The sequence below is a fragment of the Acomys minous genome (genome assembly GCF_964271855.1).
Source record: "Acomys minous genome assembly, chromosome: 5".
Taxonomy (NCBI): domain Eukaryota; kingdom Metazoa; phylum Chordata; class Mammalia; order Rodentia; family Muridae; genus Acomys; species Acomys minous.
The window spans coordinates 129914289-129928930 of NC_140494.1; the positions used below are offsets into that span (position 1 = coordinate 129914289).

General features: G+C 41.7%; 1 protein-coding gene across 1 annotated transcript in view; it reads left to right on the top strand.

Moving 5' to 3' along the window:
- ADAM10 (ADAM metallopeptidase domain 10) overlaps window positions 1-14642 on the top strand; it is a 103282-nt gene that overhangs the window by 6867 nt on the left and 81773 nt on the right. The gene's annotated exons all lie outside the window — the stretch shown is intronic.

Here is a 14642-nt window from a genome sequence, read left to right on the forward strand (position 1 = left end):
AGGAAAGCCTGTAAACAGAGACATACATGATGGTTTCAAGTTGGAGCCTCGAGCTCGGAATCATGGAGGCAGACACTTTAAATTGTAGGGACTGATTTGTAATTAGTCTGTTTTTCATGTAGGCAGCTCCATGTTACAAAGATGGGTAGCGCCTCAAGGTTCTTTAAAATTTTTTGTTAGTTGGGTGTGGTGGTGGCACACGCCTTTAGTCCCAGCACTTGGGAGGCAGAGGCAGGTGAATCTCTGTGGGTTCAAAGCCAGCCTGGTCTACAAAGCGAGTCCAGGACAGCCAAGGCTACACAGAAAAAACCCTTCACAGAAAAATTTAAAAAAATTGTTATTGTTTAAAGAAGAGCTAACCTGTTTAATACTTGCTAATGTTTCTTCCACGAAATTCTAAAAAGTTGGTTTGGGGCCAGCAAGGTGGTGCGGATTGATAAAAGTGCCTGCCATCAAGTCTGAGAACTGGAGTCAGATCTGCAGGACACACAGTGGGAGGAAAGAACTGACTCCTACAAGTCGTATGCAGACTGTACATGTACAGAGGTTGGCTTGTTCTGAAAAGCAACCTAGCAGCGGTAGCTTTAACTAACCCAGATGTCAGTGTTTTTAAAAAGATTATTTTATTTATTCATTTACTTACTCTGTGTGGTGTATGCATGCGATTATGTTGGTGTAAGCACATTGTGAGGCCAGAGACCTCAGGCCCCATCCTGTATTGTGTTCCACCTTATTCCCTGGAACAGGGGCTCTCACTGAAGTGGAAGTTTGCCCTTTCTGCTGGAGTGGCTGGCAGAGAGCTCCTGGAGTCTGTACCCACTAATACAGGAGTTACAGATACGAGCATCCATCCCCAGGTTTGCATCTGTCTGCTGGGGTTTGAGCTCACGTCCTTCTGTTTTGACTGGAGCTCTTACCCACAGAGCCATTTCCCATCCTCCATCCCCCGTGGTCAACTTTTATACATGGGACAATGAAGCAATGCTGATGAGAAGTAGAAAAGTGGAAATAATTCTTACCAGTTGGAGCCCCACGTGGTCAAAAATGTTACTCTCCAACACTGAGAATGCCTAAGGCCGTACTTGTTGGCGTTGTTTTGATTCAGGTAGGTTTCCAAAAGACACATGAGGACAGTGTCAGATAATGTACCCTTCCTTTGCTACCGACATTATTCACCCTGAACCTACCACAGCACTAGCTAAATCATGAGCAAGCTGCCAGTGAGGCCCAGGGGTTGTTGGCTATCTGTAATTGGTAGGAGTTCTGAAGCCACAGTTTGAGCGAGAAGAAAAGTAAAAAAACACTGAATTTATCAGAGTGGATGAGATGCTAGGATGTAAATACACAGCCCCAACTATGTCTTGTAAGTGAAGTGAAGATGGACGAGGCTGTAGAGATGTCACCTCGCTCGCCAGGGCAGTTGGTGAGGCCAAGGAATGATGATGCGTGTGGATTTAGAAATTAAGTTTGAGGGGACGCAAACAGTTGTTTTTGATTTTGTTAGTTTAACATGTTGAAATTAATCTCTTTTGTTCCAGATTGCCTGGTACACCTCGTTGTGTGGAGATTGTGAACTTATGGTTTCAGACAGTAGTTGGGAAAAGCAGTCTGATCTTTGAGTTTTAAATGGCAGTAAGGAGAGGAGCTAACTGGGCCGCAGTGACCTGGGCGTGCATTGTTCACCCTCTGGGCCATTGCTAGGACGTGGGAGATTATGGGCTGAAGTTGGTATCCATGTTGAGTGATTGGGATGTGATACAGTGAGGAGTAAGTTAGCTCCTTGAGGAATCATGTGGCCTAGTCTTAGGTGAGAGCAGTCTTTGTAGAAATAAAGATTTAAAAAGTAGTGAGGGCTGGCAAGGTGGCTCAGCAGGCAAAGGCACTAGTCACTAACCCTGACAGTATGAGTTTGGTCCATGGGACTTACGTGGTACAAGGGATGAACCAATTCCCATAAGTTATCCTCTGATATTCACATATATTGCCTCACATCTCTCTCTTACACACACACACACACACACACACACACACACACACACACGAAATAACACTAGTAAAACTTGGCAAACGTTTAATGTTAAGCTAACAGAATATACTGAGGGCTTACTCTTGAATTACGATCTTAGAAGCTTTTACATTGGATGGTAGCTTTGTAAACCTTTGAGGATCTTAGTCTTTGAAGTTGAAATTGCCGTGAGATTTTGATTCTAGATAGAAGGTGGGGCTGAGTTTCACAGTCTGGGACTTGATGCTACCATGCTTCTTGCTGGGACTGCTTAAGTTTGCACTGCTCTGCAGTTTTCTGTGGCTGTGGTTTGGGAAGTAATGCTTTAGGGAGTTGGACAATAGGAGTCTAATGAGTCCGAAACAGAGGGGAGAGATGAGCTTTGAAGATACACTAACTTTAAAAAAAAGTTATTTAGTTTTATTTTATGTGCATTGGTGTGGGGGTGTCAGATCCCTTGGAACTGGAATTACAGACAGTTGTGAGCTGCCATGTGGGTGCTGGGCATTGAACCTGGGTCCTTCAGAAGAGTAGACAGTGCTCTTAACCACTGAGCCATATCTCCAGCCCCCTAACATACTTTTTAAAGGTGATTTATCTTTATTTGATATGCATGCATGTTTTGCCTGCATATATGTATATATGCACCATGTTGTGGTTCTCCTCTTTCCTGGGGGCTGGTGACCACCAGGCCACCGAGGCAGGAGGAGCAGACTCAGGGCCTGGCAGGCTGTGAAAATGGTGGAGATCGAATGCTCTGGGAACCACTTCAGGAGATAGTTCAACTTTACTCAGGGAGAACAAAGGCTGTGTACCCCTTGGGGAGTGGGTGGGGCCTCCCAGGACAGGCACTTTAAGGATGCTTATTTTGCATTTGGCAGCACGCTCCTATCATGAACAGGAGCACAGTAGCTAATTATCCTACAGGCGCAGGGAGGGGAGAGCTAGCAGGGAACTGTGTCAAGGGCCGTATAGCAAATGTGGTGAGGGGAATCTATGTCTAAAGACACTCTGCAGATGGAGTCAGACAGAGAGCCGGAGGCCCTCCTCAGAGTGGCTATCCACACCAGGAGGACTGCAGCCTCAAACAGCAGGGTCCTTCCAATACCATGTGTATGTCTATTGCTTGTGAGGCCAGAGAGGGTATGAGATCCCCCGGACTGGAGTTAGAGATGATTGTGAGCCACCTGTTGGGTGCTGGGAACTGACCCAAGTCCTCTGATAGAGCAACTAGTACTTTTAACTGCTAATCCATCTCTGAACTCTCTCTAGCTTCCGTTTTTGTTATTGGTTTATTTTGTTGGAATTAGCCTATAGAATTTTATACTATGTCTGGTACTCTTGATTAAATGCAGATTGTGAACTTTCTACTTCAGAAACAAGGTTATCTTTAAATTTTAGGCAAATGGCTGTATACAGTTTGTGGAACAAGGATCTTTCCATGTCTTCGTACATTGGTGAGGATAAGAGACATAGTCACACAAACACTAGAACTTTTGAATACTTTTGGAAAAATAGCACCTATCAACCTAGAAGACCCCCAGTAGATGAATGGGTAAAGACATTTATATTTATATACAGTGGAGTTTAATTCAACTGTAAAGAATAACCAAATTTGCAGGAAATGGATAGAGATCGTCATGGTAAGCAAGTAAGTCAGACTCAGATACATACTGAGTGTTTTCTGTCATATGTAAAATCTAAATTTGTTGGTGTGTGTGCTTGTTTGTGTGTGTGTGTGTGTGTGTGTGTATGTACGCACACGCATGCACGTATGTGCATGTATGGTTGAAAGCTCACTGGGACTTGGGATTTACTGAGTAGGCTATGCTGGCTGTCCAGCCACTGAGTCTCAGGGATTTCTTGTCTCCGTCTCCTCAGCACTAAGCTTACAAGCATATGGTCTGGGATTCTCAGGTTAGTGTGGCTGAGCTACCTACCCATCCCTGTGACTTTATTCTTAGTTTATCTTAGTTTATGTGTTTCAGAACCTAGCATAAAGTCTAGCTCACTTTAAGATTTATAATAAATGTTTTATTAAAACTGCAGAATTGGGGCTGGGGAAATAGCTCAGCAGGTTTAAAAAAAAAAAGCCTGATATGTTGTATTTTGGAATCCACAGTGAAAGGAGGTAACCAACTTCCTAAAGTTGCCTTCTGATAACCACCATGGCACGTTATTGTGTAGCTGCATTCACACACATCCTATATACATACACACATCCTTAAATAAAGTTAAAAAGAAAAAACTCACAGTACTGTTAACATTGCTTGGTGAGTTCATGTTACATAGTCACTTTCACTAAGCGAGGTTGTCATCTAGTGAAACAGCTTTTGAATTGCTGTCTGTCCGCAGTGTTATGGAAATGAAGCTGAATGTCATGATGATGTCTGTTAAAATGGAATATTCTTGTAATACATTAGCACACTTCAATTAATATATTATCAGAATTCCAAGTGGACAATAATAAGGATTAGGTATTTTAATCCAGAACCAGTTGGCCGCTAGCCTTAGAGATAGGTAGTCATCTGTACTTACAAATTGATTTGGAAATTAGTTATTTGTACTTAACAAAATTTAACTTTATTCTGGTTAAGATAGTTAATTTCCCAGGTGACCTATAAAATCTGATTTTGTCCATGTCGTATTACAAATCTCTTAGTAATCCAAGAGTCTTTTTCCTTCCTGTATAGAGTAAGCTATAGAATAATGATTCCCAGCCAAGTGTGGCACAAGTGGAAGGGTATAGGTGTGGGTACAGCAGCAATGGAGATGGAAGCTGGAACTTCTTGTTTCTGTGTGGGAGAATAATGTAGGTAGGCTGAAAGCTACAGTCTTTTATGTAGATTACCATCTGTACTGGCGGTATTTATTTGAAAGTATATGAAAAATTTCAGATATCTACATAAAAATCTGAGTGATATATACATAGTTCCATTTTGGAATTTTAAACTTTGTTTTTTAAATGAATGGTAGAAATAGAACAGTCAGTAGATTTTCATCACTCATATTCTGTGCCCTGTGTGATTCTAGTTTGTAAGTTGGGAAAGGGTTACTTAGTTTCACATATCACAAATTTACAAATTACAAATTACTGAGGGTTACTTAGTTCCAGCTATCTTTGTTTTTTTTTTTTTTATTTATAAGAGTCTAGCTTATTTTTTAAAATGGATGTGTTGAAATATGCTTTTAGCTGGGCATGGTGGTGCACACCCATAATCCCAGCACTCGGGAGGCAGAGGCAGGCAGATCTCTGTGAGTGTGAGGTCAGCCTGGTCTACAAGGTGAGTCCAGGGACAGAGAAACCCTGTCTCAAAAAGCCAAAATGAAACAAAAACAAAAACCACCACCACCAACAAAAAACCCTTTCAATTATAGATATACCCTGTTATTCTGAAGTTTCACTTGTAACTGTGAGGTGTAGATTCTAGGTGATTTGAGTGGTTTCTTTCTCTTTCTTTCTATCTTTGGTTTTTGGAGACAGTTTTCTCTGTGTAGCCTTGGCTGTCCTGAACTTACTTTGTAGACCAGGCTGGCCTTGAACTCACAGCGATCTGCCTGCCTCTGCCTCCTGAGCGCTGGGATTAAAGGTGTGCGCTACCACCGCCTGGCTTTGACTGGTTTTTAGTGAAGAAATGGATACTGGGTCTGTCTAAGTGCATTAAAATACTTTGCTGTACTGCTGAAGTATAGGATATAGTTCCTAGAAGGCTACTTTTGTTATACAAGAGTAGTTTATAAGTGCTGTGTAGTATTCAAGATCAGAGTAAATATATATATGAGCATAAAGAACATTGATCGTGGATATTTCTTGAGGTAGAATTGATGGCTTGAAAAGAAAGAAAAATCTGCTTTTATGTTGGAAAATGTTCTTGAAATTACATTGTTGACCTTAGTTGTCAACTTGACTGAATTTGGAATTATCTGGAAGACACAACCCTGTGGTGTCTGAGGGTGTTTCCAGACAGGTTTAGCTGACAGGGGAAGACCTACTACCATCCTATGGACTGGGGTCCTGGTCTAATTGAAAAGGAAAAATAAAGCTGGGTGCAGTGGTGCACATCTGTAATACTGGTACTCAGGGAGGCAGAGGTAGGCAGATTTCTGAGTTGGAGGCCAGCCTGGTCTACAAAGTGAGTCCAGGACAGCCAAGGCTACACAGTGAAACTCTGTCTGGAAAAACCAAACTGAAAACAAAACAAAAACAAAACCAGAAAGGAGACTGGACCAGAACTCCGTCTCTGCTTCCAGACTGTGGATGTATTGTGACCAGCTGCCTGACCTTCCTACACCACATGCTCTTCTCCATGCTAAGCTAGTAGCTAGGATTACAGGTACTCACCGTCACACTTGGTTTACATAATTATTTTCATCATGTTTTCCAGTATTTTGTTTGAACCCAGGGCCTCCTCACATGTGCTAGCTGTTCTCTTCTTCCATACTGTGGGACTCAGCGGTTGAACTCAGTTCCTAAGGTGTGTGTGTGTGTGTGTGTGTGTGTGTGTGTGTGTGTGTGTGTGTGTGTGTAGTGTGGGAATGTTCAAATTTTCTACTGGGCCTTTAGAGTGTTAGGTACTGTGTGCATTTATTGTGTACTTTATAGAAGTTCAGATTTCTGAAGTATACAACAAAGGACAAGAAGGCAACCAGCTGCTGATAGGCTTTTCTGGGTAGTTAAATAAAGTAGCAGAAGAGAAAGATAGCTTCCTTGACAACTAAATGCAGCTTGGCGTGATGTAATATAGACAGTGCTGCAGTAAAATAGCCCTGAGATTATTGCTTCCTTGTGGCCTCCCTGATGAGGATGTTGATAAAAGTAAAGCCTGATCAAGATGTTAAACCATGGAGGGAAATTAGCACTAGTTCAAGGGGGAAGACATGTGTCCCATGGAAGAACTTGGGTTGTCTAGAAACTTTCCTTCACCAGACGCTGTCATTTTCCACTGACCCCGATAAGGAGCATTTCACTCTGCATTCCAGGTTAAATGTCTGATGTTTTTGCCACTGCCAGGAAGTGCCATTACATGTGAGCACTGTTAGTAGTAATGTCTGTGTTTGGAGATAAAAGGAGTTTGGGTTGGCAACTTTTTCTTTTTATTTGTTTTTCAGTGTTGGGTATCAAACACCAGGCTCTGTGGATGTTAGGCAAGTTTTCTGCCATTGAGCTACACCCTTGGGCTCTGGTTGGCATCTTCTGAGCCCTTTCTGAACTTCCTTGTTGGTCGTTGGGCCCTGCATGGTGATGTATCAGTAATGAAAAGAGATGCTCTAGCTCTGTGCTGTTTCGATTTTAGTTTTCCTTCTAGTCCTTAGACGATTGTTTCTTTTGTACAGACATACTTGATGTATTTAAAGGGCTTAAGGCAGGGGAAGATTTTCATTGTGGGCTATAACTCTCATGTTAAAATAGCAACAAGCTTTTGAAAGACATATTTCTTTGCTGGATCTTAGTAGTAACTTTCTCTGTAGCCCAGGCAAGCTTTGAACTTGTTCTCCTGAGTAGTTGATTTCAGTCTCTAGGTCATTGCTACTGCCCTACTGATTCAAGTTAAAGTCATTGTCTTCAGTTCCTGTCATATGTTGCCAACCTTTTCCCTGCATCTGTCCCACGCAGTCTCTCTTCAGCCTCGCAGTCGGCCATCATCCAAAGCATGGTCAGAACCAACCAGTAACAGACTGTATACTTTATAGTAGCTATTGTGTGAATGTTATCTCATAAAACCACCTCAGTTGAACAAACAATAGCACACCTGCCGTTTCACCACTGTAAGTAAAAGTCAAGTTTGTGAAGACCTGTATGAATGCCTTTACGTCTTTTGTTCTTTTCTGTTCCAGCCAAATTTGCTCCTGTGTCAGGGGTTTTATACTTGTTAGTCCTTTTCATGCAGTACTTTTTTCTGTATATGGTTGTATTAGCAGGTTCTTTTTTTTTTTTAATTTTGGGGGAAAAAAACTTAATGATTCCAAAGTATGTAGTTAAAAGTTCAGTTGTGGTTTGTTCACTATTGAGTCTGGCTATACTGGGACTCTCTTTGTAGACCAGGAGGTCCTCCTGCCTCTGCCTCCCAAGTGCTGGGATTACAGGTGTGTGCCACCACGCCCGGCTTGTTGTCACTTTTTAATGTTTGTATTCTCGGCACCTAAAGCAAAGCCTATTAAGTGTACTGACATTTCTGAGAGTGTGTATGGGGGAAAAGAGCCTCTGGAGATGCTCATCTGCCCTTTTTCTTTAGTTCATCTTACTGTTTTAAGTGGTTCTCAGGGTCAGACCTAAGCCTTCAGTGTGCTAGCTAAGCACGTTACCATAGAGCTGTGCCTCAGCCGCACTGCAGTCAGCTTTAAAGGGAACAGGGTCACTGTTTTGCTAGTGTATTCAATTTGATCATTAAATACTTTTACATGGCCTTTTATTTAAAGAGGTAAAATGAGTGAGAATTTTTTTCTATAAGAACTAAGTTGCTTTTAAAAATATCTGTGGCTTCCCACCTGAAAGTATATTTTATTTTGTGTGTATGGGTGTTTACACTGGAATGTATGTCTGCACACTCGTGAGCCTGATGCCCATGGAAGCTCGAAGGTGTTAGGTTCCTTGGATCGGGAGTTACAGGTACATATAAACTGCCATGTAGGTGCTTGCAATCTAACTTGGGTCCTCTGAAAGAGCACCACTGCTCTAACTGCTGAGCCATCCCCAGTCCCTGAAAGCATTTTAGAGCATATATTAGTTCACTTCAAAAGTACACTAAGTGGACACATGTTTTGTTGTTTTGAGAAAGAATTATAACCAAAGATTGTCTCAAACCACTTTCCTCCCTCAGCCTTCTTCACACTGGGATTGTAGGCATCTATCACCGTGTCCAGCAGCGGTGTGTGCTGTCTACCATCCTAAACACTTTATACACACATAGATTTAGTCCATATAATGTCATTTTTAGGTACATGTACTGGTATGTTACACCTTTTTCAAATGGGAAAACTGAGGCATAGTGAAATAGGTAGTTCAGACAGTTGTGAAAGCTGCATGGTTATTTTATATGGAAGTTTTCTGAAATGCGTCCATGACAGCAGTAACATAATCCCTCCTTTATCTTGCATATAGATATAGAAGTTCTTAAAGAGAGTAAATTGTATTCCAAGGCCAGGGCAAGGGTTCTTGAAATTCTGTTACTTAGTCCCATAGGATCACATGTTTATGGCTCTTAATCTCTAAATACACCTTTCCTTTACATGGAACATTTTGAATAGATATAATTATCTATTATTATTAATTATCATTAATTATATTGTTTATTGATTGCCCACCCTTTTCTTTTTTCTTTCTTTATCTTCTTTCTTTCTTTCTTTCTTTCTTTCTTTCTTTCTTTCTTTCTTTCTTTCTTCTGCTTACATATCTCTGACTGGCCAGCATTCACTATGTAAACCAGAATGACTTCAAACTCACAAAGGTCCTGAAGTCTCTGCCTCCCAAGTGCTGGGATTAAAGGCTTGTGCCACCACTCCTGTACCTGATGTTGTCCAGGTGCTGCTGAGGGTTCAGGAGTGAGCAAAGTGCTCACTTAACTCTGTTCTAGTGGTAGTGGTGGGTGTACATGTTGGTAGAACTCACAGAGTATCAGAGTGAGGGATGGGCACGTGCACTAGAGGAGGTGCTCAGGGAACTCAGGGTGACAAAGATGTGGTGAATGGAAGGAAATGTTGCACTTGGAATGAGAAGTGGGGAGGATAAGATGAGAATAGCAGGAGTTGGGTGTGGGAACGCAGTCTCTTACAAGGATTGTACTCAGCTTTATAGACTTTTTTTCAGACTTTGATGTGGAAGGCTGATGTGCTTGCACTGTTCTTGAAAAGCGTTTCCCTGAGGCTAGGAGGGCAGGAATAGAACCAAAAAGGTCTTATTTGCCATGGTCTTGACTGTCAAGATACTTTTTTTTGAGACAGGATTTTTCTGTGTAGCCCTGGCTGTCTTGGAACTAGCTCTGTAGACCAGGCTGGCCTCAAACTCAGAGAGATCCCCCTGCCTCTGCCTCCCAGCTGATTGTCGAGACACTTGAATCTATCTATATTTGTCACATTTTTCAGCTTTTGGAGTTCTAAATCTCTTTTCAGCAAACTTCTTTTCTTTCCAGGTATGTAAAGAGAGCTACTGTCACGGCAGGGGCAGCCGCCTGCAATTAGAACTGTCCCTGGGGCCTTAGGCTCTGAAATGAGCAGACATGTCTTCTTGGTGAAGCTTGGGCATTCGTGGGCATCTTTTGGTACTTTTGTGAAGTTTTTCCCCAGTTGCTTTTGGGTTGAGTTTCTGGCACTAGAAACCTGGGGGTACAGCTCAGTGGTAATGTGCTTGTTTGTCCCAGCACACATGAGGTCCCTGTGTTAAGTCCCCAGCATCACAAACAAAGATGACATTAGAAAGGCAGCACTTTTAATACTTTGACTTATTTTGGTGGTGATATGGTACCTGCTGCTTACTTCTCGGAGTTACCTGGGTAGTCTTGACGATTATAGTGAGGATGTTTGGTAACTGTTTTACAGTGTGGAATTTTACTCTAAGTAGATAATATTTTATGAGAGTTTTAGAGATTGAATAAAATCACAGTGGAAAATACTTCAGTATTTATGGAAACAGTTTGCCTGGAGAGGATTTACAAGATGATTTTTTTTTTGTTTTTGTTGTTGGTTTTTTGTTTGTTTGTTTTTTGTTTTTTTGAGACAGGGTTTCTCTGTGTAGCCTTGGCTGTCCTGGACCTCACATCGATCCACCTGCCTCTGCCTCCTCAAGTGCTGGGATCAAAGGTGTGCGCCACCACGCCCAGCCCTACAAGATGATTTACAAGAAACACAAAACCTTGGATTTCTATTTGAGTGTGGTACTGATTTGCCTGATTCATGATTTCTCTTTGATTAGGTTGATATTATAAGAAGGATAATATTGTTAGTCCCAAGGCATCCATAGACTAATAAGATCTGGACTGGAACAGTAGCCGGTGACAAGGGTTAGGACTAGAGGTGATGGTGAGGAACTGGAGTGACAGTTGGCACATTGGCATTGAGGACATGGAGAGAGCTGTGCCAAGGAGGGCTGGATGCAAGCGAGAGGGAGGGGCTGTGCTTTGTTTAGGTAGAGACAGATGAGTACTTAACATGTGTCCCTGAGACCCAATGGCAGTCTGTTCTGCATCTACCCTTTGACCAGTTGCTACAGTATAAGAACAAAGCTCAGCTAAGTCAGTTCAGACTCTGCATGTAGAAGCCGGCAATTCTGTGGTGTCTGACTGAGGTAAGTGGTGCAAGGGTTGGAGATTGGCCTGGGTTCCTGTGGAGCAAACCATGCCAATTTCAATTACTGGCTGTGGAAGTCAAGAGTATACACTTATATTTTTGATCTATAAAAAGTACATTGCATTTTTCTTTAGTATTTCATTATATGTGGCTTTAAAAAACATTTCTTAAAGGTAGATGTTAGTTTTGAAGGCCATGTGCTGCCATCTGATATTTTTTTTCATTTCAGTTTGTAGTTACATCAGCATCATGAATTGTGCCTGATTTTATGAATAGACCTGTTACATTTATGATGAGCTCACTGATACCTCACTTACCTCCTTCGTATTGCTCCTGATTTGCTCCATGCCCTTAGCTTGTTACGTAGTTTCTGTAACATTGCCTAATAGTTCTTGCTATTTTTTTTTTTTTCTGAGACAGAGTTTCTCTGTGTTAGCCTTGGCTGTCCTGGCCTCCCTTTGTAGACCAGGTTGGCCTCAAACTCAAAAGATCCACGTGCCTCTGTCTCCCTGAGCGCTGGGATTACAGGTGTGCACCACCACGCCTGGTTAGCACTGCCTAGTAGTTTCAAAATAATAAATCTATTTGTTGGGTCAAACAGAAAAGTTCAGAGCAGTGCATGGCCTGGTAAATAACAAGTGCTTGGCAAGTTTTAATTGTCATTACACTCAACTTATAAGTGCCATCCTTGTTATCATCTTGATGCCTGGAGAGGTCATTAACTGGGTGTAATGGGTTGGTAACCCTGTTTTGAATACAGGCAGCCCCTACCATCCAACAGGTTGAGGTTGAACAAAAGGAAAATAAGAAGGAAACATTCTCTGCTTCCTGGCCACTGATGTGAGCCACTTTGGTCTGCTATCCGTCTCTGCGATGGTAGACCAAAACCTCTGAAAGTCAGAGTCAAAATAAGGGTTTCCTCTTTAAGATATTGTCCTCAAATCAAAAATTTTTTTGTAGCCGTCATGTAAAGTTAACAAGCTTGTATAAGTATTTATTTTACTTAACCTATTTTTAAGTCAAGTGCTAATTTATACATTTATTTAAAAATGGCATGTAATTTTTTTGGTGAGCGTCAGATGGGACTGTGAGCCTCATGGTGTGCGTGGAGGTCAGAGGGCAACACGTGAGAGTTGGTTCTCTTTTTCTACCTCATGCGTTCTAGGGATTGAACTAAGGTCACCAGATTTGGTAGCAGGCAGTTTTATATACTAAGCCATCTTTGCTGTCACAATTTAGCATTTATTTTTATTTTTAAATGTTTTTCTGTGTAGGCCTAGCTATCCTGGACTCTTCTTTGTAGACCAGGCTGGCCTCAAACTCACAGAGATCCACCTGCCTCTGCCTTCCCAGTGCTGGGATTACAGGCGTGCACCACCACGCCCAGCTACAATTCAGTGTTTAATTAAACAAAAGTTTTACCTCATCAGGCTAGTCTCCCCACCTGTTAGATTAAAAGCAAACAAAACAAAAGCCTTACAACCAAAGAACTTAAACAAAACAAAACAAAAACAAAATAGCTCTTGTAGTTTTGGGATTTTAATTTTCCCTTAAGATATAAAATGTTCACATTTGTACATGTAAAATGTACAATTTTTTTTGTGTCTTCTGCCAGATTTTCATGTGAATTTTAAAATACTAGATTTCTAAAATAGAAATGGGAAGAAAGCATTAGCATGATTTTATGAATATGCAGTGAACTAAAAGGTATTCTTACTAAGGTTGAGGGAAAAGTAAAAATGCCTTCATTTCTTATGTGGTGAATGGCTTGGGGTAATCCTAGTAAGTGTAGTAAGTTAAACAGATAAGGTTATAAGGAGATTGTGTGTGTGTGTGTGTGTGTGTGTGTGTGTGTGTGTGTGTGTGTGTGTGAGAGAGAGAGAGAGAGAGAGAGAGAGAGAGAGAGAGAGAGAGAGAGTTAAATAGAAACAAAGCCAAGAAAGAAAATAAAAAGTGTTTTCAGAAGTAATTGTGCATAATCATGGAATTTACAGGTTCTCTAGAGGGTCTCAAGAGAGAGAAAACCAACAAGACTCAGGGAAATGGATCTGGATGGTCTGGATGTACGATGGGAGTTTATTAGAGGGATTGACTTCTGGTTATGGAGGATGAGAAGTCTCATCGGAGCCCATCAGAGAGAGAGAAAGAAAAATCAGTATGCACGATTGATGATTTGGTGATGTTCACCCATGTTGATTGGATCAGTATGTTTTATCTTCCCCACGCACATTCCTAAGCTAAATACAAAAACAAAACAAACAAAATCATTTATTTTATGTGTACAAGTGTTCTGCTTGCATGTATGTCTGTGTATCACGTGGTGCCTAGCACTGCTGGAGGTCAGAAGAAGGCTTCAGATCCCCTGGGTCTGAAGTCACAGACAGTTGTTAGCTGCCATGTGGGTGTTGCGGGTCAAACTCTAGTCCTCTGCAAGACAGACAGTGCTCTCAACTACTGAGCCATCTCTCCTGCCCTTTCTCTAGGTATTTGTTAGTCTAGTCAGGAAGACAGTAAGAGTAACCATCACAGGAGGTCTGTCGATCTCAGGCTAGTGTGCTTACTGCTGCACAAAGAAGGATGCACTGTAGTTAAGTCAACACCAAAGAAGCTCAGTGTCTTTAGTGACTTCTGTAACATTCTGTAATGCTCCACCTGCCTCAGCCTCCTGAGTGCTAGGATTACAAGTTTATTCAGCTCTGTTGCATAAAAACAGAGATAAAAACCAAGTAAATTAATGAGCTTATCTGTGTTAAAAACAGGTACTCTGAAAATTGGCTTTTGGGTTATAGGTTGTGAACTCCTGCATTGTTTGGTTAAAAAAAATTTTTTTTTAAAAAAGCAGTTCTTTTACCTAGAAGCACTGCGTAGTCCCTAGCCCTGTTAATACTCTGTTGACACTTAAAGCAATCCTGTAGAAAAAAAGGGAAATAGCTGATGACTGGGCTGGAATTTCTTCATGTGGAAAAATTGCAGTGCTTTTAAGCTTGGATGTGTTCTGGAAATCCAGTCTGGGCTTAGAGTGTGTGTCTTCCTGATGCTGTGACAGTGCCTGAGAAAATCAGCTTAAGGAAGGAATGGTTTCTTTTGGCTCCTGGTTTCAGAGATTCCAGTCTATGCTGTCCTTGTTTCTGGGCCTGTGGTGAGGCAGACAGAACATTCTGGTGAGACATAGCTCCTCACTTCCTAGTGGCCAGGAACCAAGGACGGGTAGCAGGAGTAAGGGAATATGCTTTTCAAAGCCGTGCATGCTCCCAGTGACCAACTTCCTTAAACTAGGGCCCACCGTCCATAGCTCCCTCCGTCCTCAGTATTTTAAGTCTGTCGGTGGCTGAGGGCATTGATAAGGTCAGAGCCCTGA